This window comes from Pteropus alecto, unplaced genomic scaffold (genome assembly GCF_000325575.1).
Source record: "Pteropus alecto unplaced genomic scaffold, ASM32557v1 scaffold102, whole genome shotgun sequence".
NCBI classification, from domain to species: Eukaryota; Metazoa; Chordata; class Mammalia; order Chiroptera; family Pteropodidae; genus Pteropus; species Pteropus alecto.
Genome location: NW_006432224.1, coordinates 2,145,250 through 2,153,561, shown reverse-complemented (window position 1 = coordinate 2,153,561; position 8,312 = coordinate 2,145,250). Strand labels below are relative to the sequence as shown.

General features: G+C 54.9%; 1 protein-coding gene across 1 annotated transcript in view; it reads left to right on the top strand.

The window, feature by feature from the left end:
• TJP1 (tight junction protein 1) overlaps positions 1–8,312 on the top strand; it is a 58,449-nt gene that overhangs the window by 879 nt on the left and 49,258 nt on the right.

The window sequence follows — 8,312 nt, the reverse complement described above, 5'->3', positions numbered from 1 at the left end:
CGGAAGAGGCTGGGGAGTCTTTACCTGCCGTCGCTCACCCTTCCCGCCCGCTCTGCACGGCCCTGGGAACAGGAAGGGGAAGAGCTTGTCCCCGAAGCCAGCCCCGATCCTCTCGGGAACGGGTGCCTGTGCACACAGTAGGACACGGGCAGGTCAGTTACCGAAAAGCGATTCGTGGGAAGATGTAGTAGACACCTCTGTTTCCCTAAATGGTAAATCATTAAGTGATACTAAACTGCTCATTCATAAAGCTGAAATACGGCTTCCGTTCGTTTGAAAAGGTAGCATATTTCAATCCGATTAAAATCACTTCATACCTCATGATTGTTTTTCGTTAGCTGGTCGTGATGTAATAATCTGGTATTATTTTACCACGTGACATTTATTTTCTGAACACCAGTACTGTTCTCATCGGTATGATTTCCACACAGTGAAGGTCATCCTCCGTGCACGGTGCTGAGTTTGACAGACCTGTGTAGTCACACAGCCACCACCACAGTCAAAGTACAGAGCGGTCCCCCACCCTGAGACGTCCCCGTGGGCCCACCGCAGTCGGCCCTGAGCCCTCACCGCCCCCGCTTAGCTGCACTGATGTGTTTTCTGTCCCTGTGCAGAGCGTGTAGCCTTTCCCAGAATGTCACGTAGGTGAGCTCATGCGACGTGTAGCCCTCTGAGACTGCTTTCCCACACTCGGCCTTGAGGTTTCCCCTGAGGTTCCTGTATCAGTAGTATTGTTTTGTTTTGTTTTGGTTTGTTCTGTTCTGTCGTTAGTGCCTTCGTATTGCTGAGCAGCATTCCATTGTGTGACTGTGTTCATTTGCTTATCATTCCTTCTCCATTTTTGACACATTGGCTCGTCTCCAGTTTGGGGTGACTGAATCGATCTGCTCTGGCGTCCAGGTTTTTGTGTGAACTAACGTGACTCCTCTGAGTTTATCATTTTAAAAGAAAAAACGTTTTGGCTATTCTAGTTCCTTTGCCTTTCTATATAAGTTTGAGAATAAGTTTGTCAGATAAGAAACGTCTGCTGTGGTTGTACCGATCCTGTGCTGTTTTTGTCCGGAGTCGACACAGGGAAGGCTGCTCGCCTCCAAGCCAGCCGTTGGGGAGAGTCCGTTTCTGTGCGTTCTCTGGTACAGGTCGTGTGTCATTGGCGTCGTCTCTTCTTAAACGTTTGGTAGCGTTTCACCGGGGCAGCCACCTGGCCCTGGAGTCTTCTCTGTGGAAGGCTCTTAGCTTTGGTCGTCTGTGTCTTTCAAAGCGTCTGTCCCTTTCATCTAAGTAGTCAGATTTATGAACGTAAAATCATTAACAATATTCTCTTCTCTTATAGTTCTAGGATCTGTAATGGGGTCTCTTTATTTTTTTTTAAATGCCAGTTTATTTATTATTACTTTCATACCATATGTACACAAATTTTTTTAATGTTTGTTTATTTTCCCCCTCCCCCTTCCCTTCTGGTAACTGAGGCCTCTTTTTTTCTTTCTGATGTTGATAATGTGTGTCAACTTTTATTTCTTGGTCTATCTGGCTAGAGGTTTAACGGTTTCGATTGATCTTTTCAAAATACCAGCTTTCATTTTCATTGATGTTCTTTGTTTTCTATTTGATTGATTTCTGCTCATATTCCAACATTTCCTTCTGCTCATGTTGGGTTTGAATTGTTCTTTTTTAATTTCCTAAAGAAGCTAGATCATTTTGAGACCATAGGTGTAATTTGAGCGTTGTCACATTACATTTGTTTCTCCTAGTACCTTTTCATTTTTAAATAAACAAAATAAGACAAATGAGCTGACACGTGTTTCTCCTTTCTGCTATTTTGCCTGAGTTCCTTAGGAATTCGACGTGAGGATCGAGTGGATTTTCCACAGACCCGAGTCTCGTGGCTTAGGCAAAGGAGGTAAAGATCTGGAGCCTTGCTAAAAGAGGCTCATGTTCCGAATGAGCGTCCCCCGCGTCCTCCCAGCTCGTCACGGGTCACGGCCGGCACGTGCCTGGGCGGGTCCGAGAGCCCCCGGCTGGGGGCTGGGCGCGAGTCTCCCCTGTGCTCCCCGTTCCCTTTTGTTACAAGCAGGGCGCCCGCCCAGGGCAGAGCCATCGGAAGATCCGTGCAGAGAAGACGAGTCCGCCGTTCGTAACTCTGTGGTTCTGTGTCAGCTGTTGTGCTGGGGACGCGGAGCTGGGTCGCCTCTGGGCCTCGTCAGAGAGAGACTGTGACAGAATGGAAGTCCGAACAGCCATCCCTCCAGGAATTTTTTTTTGAAGGTTTTTCAAAAATAGCCCTGTCCCCGCCAGCGTGATTCAGGGGACGTGATGGTCTGCGGCCACGGCGGAGCCCTTTCAGACGCGCCGTCTCCGGGCTTCTGAGTTGATCCAGAGTAACAGTTCGGCCGTCTAGAGCGGTGTCGGCCGACGTCCGCCGGGAAGAGCCAGATGACAAATAATATTTTAGGCCTCGCGGGCCATAAATCTGTCAGGACGACGCAGCTCTGCATCGTGCTGCAGGAGCAGCCAGCGTCGCCACACGCGGCATGGCTGGGTTCCAGTGAAGCTCTGTCTGCAGAGTGGGGGCCAGCGGGCCGTGCGGGGCGTGCGGGGCGTGCGGGGCGTGCGGGCCATGCTGGCCGTGCGTCCGGCCACGGCTCCGGGGCGGCGCCACACGGCCCTCCTGTGAAGCGTCTGACCACCCCGACCTGGATGGGGCCAACTGGCACTTCACAAGATGTCCCCATGCGAAGTGGCGGGCCCTGCCTCTGCGTCACATTTCTGAGATGTCGGCCGGAGTGGGGAGGTCACTCCGGAGGCGAGCAGGGGGTGTTGGCTGATGGCGGTAGCGCAGGTGGCGACCCGAGACCGGGCTCCTGGGCGGTGGCCTGCCACGGACCTGCCTGCCGCGGGCCGCCAGGCGAGGGCAGCCCCCCCCGTCCTTGGCGTCTGGTGCTGGTCAGTTACTTGTCAGGTGGCGGTGACATCTTTTAAAAGATTAAAATCCTGTAGGTGCAAACGCAAGACGTCCTGCCGCTGCCGTCAGGAGAAATGCGTGACACGCTGCCACGTGGCGTCAGCCCTGTCTGCCTTCTCAGAGGGCGCGGTCTTCACCTGACAGTGCGAGGGGCTCCAGAAGCCCTGTCGTTCTTCAGGGCTCGGTGACTTGGGGCGCGCTCCCTGGAGCTACGTCAGAGATCACACGAGGCAGGACTCCTGGCCTGGTGGACTGCTGCGTCCCCCCGTCCTCAGCGACAGATGAGTGCACGTACCTCGGGTCATCTGCCCCGCCTCCGGCTGCGCCATTTCCCCGAGGGTAGGGAATCGTAATTTTCTGTCCCCTGAGCTTGGTATTCAGTTCACAGCCCCGCGCAGCCCGATTCCCCCGTCGGCCCGTGCGGCAGCCCGTCCAGTAGCAAAACGACGCACAGCACATGCGCGGCTCAGAACGCTCCTGTCTGCACAGCGACAGTGCCAGGTACAGGGAAGGTTAACTTCGTAACGGAGCTGCTCCTGCTTGGCACGTCCAGATCGTCACTTACAACATGCGGTCGGTGTTCTAGAAGGTGCCGCGCCATCCTTCGCACGCAGAGTCTCGCAGACCCGCTGTGCACGCACGGGAGCGCGCGGCGCCCGCGTTCGCGGGTCTGACGGCTGTCGCTGGCCCGTGTACCGCTCGAGAGGGCGTTGCATCCACAGCGTCCTGCGTCTCAGCCCTCGGCCACTGCGACACACACCCTCCATCCGGCGTCGGGCCTTCTCTGTCGGAAGACGCGTGTGTTTCTCTAGTCCTTCGAGAAATGAAGTCGATCCTCAGGAAGGAGCTGGGCATCTCTGCTTACATCCCGTGCACGCTCTTTAGATTTAAAATGAAATCTGGCACATAAACGGAAGGAGCGTTACATGCTGGGTCCAAAGATGAGTTCGAGTCCTTGCTCTCTCGGGCCATTTCTAGAGCTTTCTGCAACTCAGTGTACTCGGTGCCGGCGTTAACACCCGTTCACGGAGGGTTAGATGAAGCGAAGAACGCGCAGCATTCACAGTGCGCCCTTCGGGGGACCCTGGGCCTTCCCCGCGTGCTCCCCCGGGCGGAGCGGCCACCTCGTTTCTGTCACACGCCAGTTGGAGCAACTCCAGCTACATAGGGTTCTTCCCGCCCGTTTTCTTGGAACAGCTTTATTGGAATATAAGTCCTGTATCATAAAGTTGCCCTTGAAGATGTACCATTCGGTGTTTTTGTGTTTTCACGGTTATGCAGCCATCAACCCCACTTTTACAACATTTTGTCACCCTAAAGAGACATTCGATCCCCTTTAGCCACCATCCCTGGGTGCCCCAGCCCCGAGCAACCACTAATCTCCTTTCTGAGTGTTCGCCTGCTCTGACCACGTCACATAAATGGAACCCAACAATCTGCGGTCCCTCGCGACTGGCGTCTCTCAGTACAGGTGTCCCCCGCTTCCCGACAGTTCGCTTTACGCCCCTCGCTTTTAAGAAAGACCTACATGGTGCCTGTGTTTGCTTCCCAGAAGAAACCGAGGAGGATTTTCGCTTTAAAGAGAGATGGGGAAAGTGAAGAAAGCGCCCGGCATCTGTTGGCCGCTGTGTCTCAGAGTCACTCAGATCCTTCTTATCTGGACGAGGGCCTTCAGGTCCCCAGGGGTCCCGCGTGAGTCTTAACGGGCGAGTAGTAGGACTCGTGGGGCCCGTGGCCGTCTGACCTCGTCGAGGGAAAGGAAGTTGGAGCGAATCGATGCCGGGTCCGCCGCGCACACGGCAAGGACAGGTCTCACGGCCGTGACCTGTGAGGCGCTTGGAAGCTTGAGGGGGAGAGGTCATCTGCAGCCGGTGAGGGAACAGGACTGTTCGCTGGCCGCAGGGATTTGCACGGAAAAGTGGGAGAGGAAACAGGCGCAGAGAAGGGTCTGGAGAAGAGGCGGTGCACACGTCTCTGCAACCGGATCCACTCTCCAGAGCTGCTTTTTCCTTTTTCTTTCTTTTGATTTTAAATAAGGCATCAAGAAACGCTTTAACGTGAGTGGGCAGATCTCCGTCAAAAGCCAGCTAGTAAACGGTGGCCGCTTCGTGGGCGTGACGGCTCGGTGCCGGCCGTGAGTAATGACGTGCGCGGCCGTGGGCATGGCTCGTGTCTCGTAAAACTGACCGCGAGGCGAGTGTTCCTGCGGGGCACAGGCAGGAACACGTAAGTTCCTGCTGCTCACAGCTGCTCAGTGGTCTCAGAAAGGTGACGTGCGGTGAAAAGCAAAGCCTGCGATGCTCCTTCTGCTCAGAAGTACGACCGTGTGCGCACACGCAAACATGAGATCACACCCTGCCGCTTTCGACCACTTTCCCCCGCCACCGTAATAAAGCATAATCTGGGGCATTTTCTCATGTAAACTTAAAAGTGGACCATCTTTGGACACATCGAGAAATTCGTAGGGCAAGGGCGTTTGAGAGAACAAATGGGCTGTTCTGCATTTCTCTAGAAAGCCCCTCGGGAAGGCACGCGTCCAGCACAGAGCAGACGATGGCCTCAGATGAATGCTCATCCCGTCACTATCAGTTTCGATTGCTGGAAACAGTATTAAACGTTTTTTTTACACGTGCCAGTCCCGTTCCCCTCCCCATTTAAGAAAGCGGGTTCACTGCGTCTGCATCATAGAGTTTGTTACGTGAGTCATTTCGCCCTCGAATCCTCACTTAATCTTTTTTCTCTAAGTGAACGTTCGCCGCTTCCCAGCGTTCCTCCTGCGTGTCTGGGCACTTTGATTGTCAGCGCATCGCCGTCTGTTAGATTCGTCAGGCCGGGATCGTGGAAACGTCCCCGTGTCCCGGCTCGTGGGTCTGTGCCTGTTTACACGTGGAGCTCAGTTTTACTGGACATGAAATCCTTGGCTCGCTGTTTCCCCCGTGTTGTCTTTGGCACAGCATGTGGCCGTCCAAGTGCGATAATCTCAGTTTCTTTTCCTTATAAGTCATGGGCTCTTTCTGCCGAGATGCCAGAGAATCTTTCCTTCAAATCTAGTCTTTTTCTTTTAATTTATCTTCGTGTCCGTCCCTCTGAACTGCCACTCTCCGATAATCCTCAGATACCTGCAGTACCGTGTGTCCTCTGAGTGTGTAGTCACTAGTAAATATGGGGAGAGCTTTTTTTTTTTAATGACGGTTTTTGCTGCGTTTTCCCTTAGTTTGGTTTAGGTTTTAAGCGACTCCTCCTCTCTGTGTGCCGTATCTTGTTTGTCCACGTATGTTCGTTCCCTTAGTTTGGTTTAGGTTTTAAGCGACTCCTCTCCGTGTGCCGTATCTTGTTTGTCCACGTATGTTCATTTGGTCTCGCGTTCCTATCTAAGCTGACGTTTTAACGTTTCTGATTAGCCCTTGGATTCCGTTGATCGGTCGCTGAGGTTTTCTGGTTCTTTCTTATGCCTTTGCGTTCGTTTCGCAGGCGTAGCCCTCGGGGACGCTCGTGGCCTCAGGCGTTCACCTCCCGTCGGGACGTCGCGCTGCCGCCTGTTAGCTTTATAGTAAATTTGTAAGAGATTTGATCCTGGTTTGGTTGTTTTTGGGTTTTTTTTGCTTATCTTTATGTGAAATTAGTGTCTGGGTTTTTAGGTATCGGCTTAGTGTCCTGTGTGTGAGCGTGAGTGTGAGGGCGTGAGCGTGTGAGCGTGTGTATGTGCACGTGTCACAAAACGTAACCCGTGTTTTCTGACGCCGCGCCCTTCGCGCGCTTTTCTCGGGACCTTCTCTTTCCTTCGCCTCTGTTGTCCCTGTGTCACCGAGGTTTCCCTCCTTCCTGCCAGCCGGCTCTCCACGGCGTGGGGCGTGTCCCAGCGGGGCCTGGGGTGAGAGTCCCCGGGTCCGCAGGCTCCCGCCCTCCGCCGGCGGAGGCACAGTGCCCACCTGCCCGCCAGCTCGGCCCGCCGATCCTTCCAGTACGCGCCTGTTGTGTTTCTATTGGGAGGTCAGGAAGGTTCGGAAACCGCGCTGCTACCGATGCCGCGAAGTTCTCCGGAGCTCTGCGTGTTCAGTGCTCGAGTTCGTGCTGCTCTTTAAAAACAGACAACCCCATAAAGGAGAGTGGGCTGAAAGTTCAGTCGGTCAGTTAAATGCACGTCCTTTGGTTCACTAACGTTGATGACGCGCTTCGTGCCGGGCCCCTGCAGGGTTGTGCCGAGCGGGGACACGCACGTGCACAGGCGAGGCCCTCCCCGGTGGTCACTCTAGTGGCAGCGCCAGGGGTCACAGGTCAGGCAGGAGAGCCGCGTGCCTGTGCTCTGGGAGCGGCCGGCGCGGGCCTCTGCCTGCGGAAGGCGAGCGGGTTTTATGAACGAGATGCCACTGAACCTGGCCTTGGAAGGGTGCGCAGAGGCTCGCCAGACACGGGGGGCCAGGCCCAGAGGAGACGTGAGTGCACAGCGTGATGGCGCCTGCGGCGCCTTATGAAGCAGGGCCCGCGGCTCAGGGTGGACAGCAGACACGGCGCCGGGAGCAGGTGGCCCTGTGTTTCGGGGTACCGCACACGCAGGAACTGGGACCTGCAGCGGGTGTTAAGCAGCCTTTCAAACATGATGGGGTGCCTCGCGGTGCAGTGAGGGGAGCCGAGGAAGACGAGACAGGGCGAAGGTAGCGGGAAGGGACAGCGAGGGTGGTCGAACCCTCGGCAGCTTTAGATGACGGCCCCGCCCTGGCACACGGAGCGTGACAGCCCAGCTTCTCGGCCCCGGCCCCGGCAGGATTTCTCGGGGCCCTGAGCGCCTGCCATGGCCCTCACTCCGGTTTTATTTTATTGGTGTGGGGTAGGGGTTCGGACACCTGCAAGCACTTCTGACTGTCCCCCAGTGATTCTTCTCTACAGCCCCGGTTAGGAGCCGCGGGCTTTTAGGGGGACGGACGCCAGCACCGATTCTGCGGGATGTCTTGCCCTGCTCGGTGCAGCAGCTGCGTGGAAGCCGCGCGTGGTCCGGGCCGGGCCAGAGGCTCGCGCGCTCGCTGCAGCTGAAGACTACACTTGAACGTGCTCCCGAGTAAACCTGAAGAGGGTGCCTTCCCGTCTCCGCCCTCCTCGTGGAACGTTCCTGGCGTTTTCCGCGTTTCTTTAATGTGTTTGTTTCTAATAGTCGAATAAAATAATTAGCAAGCGAGGTATGAGTAAACGCTCAGGGAAAAGGCTCCCGAGTAAACCTGAAGAGGGTGCCTTCCCGTCTCTGCCTTCCTCGTGGAACGTTCCTGGCATTTTCCGTGTTTCTTTAATGTGTTTGTTTCTAATAGTCGAACAAAATAATTAGTAAGCGAGGTATGAGTAAACGCTCAGGGAAAAGATT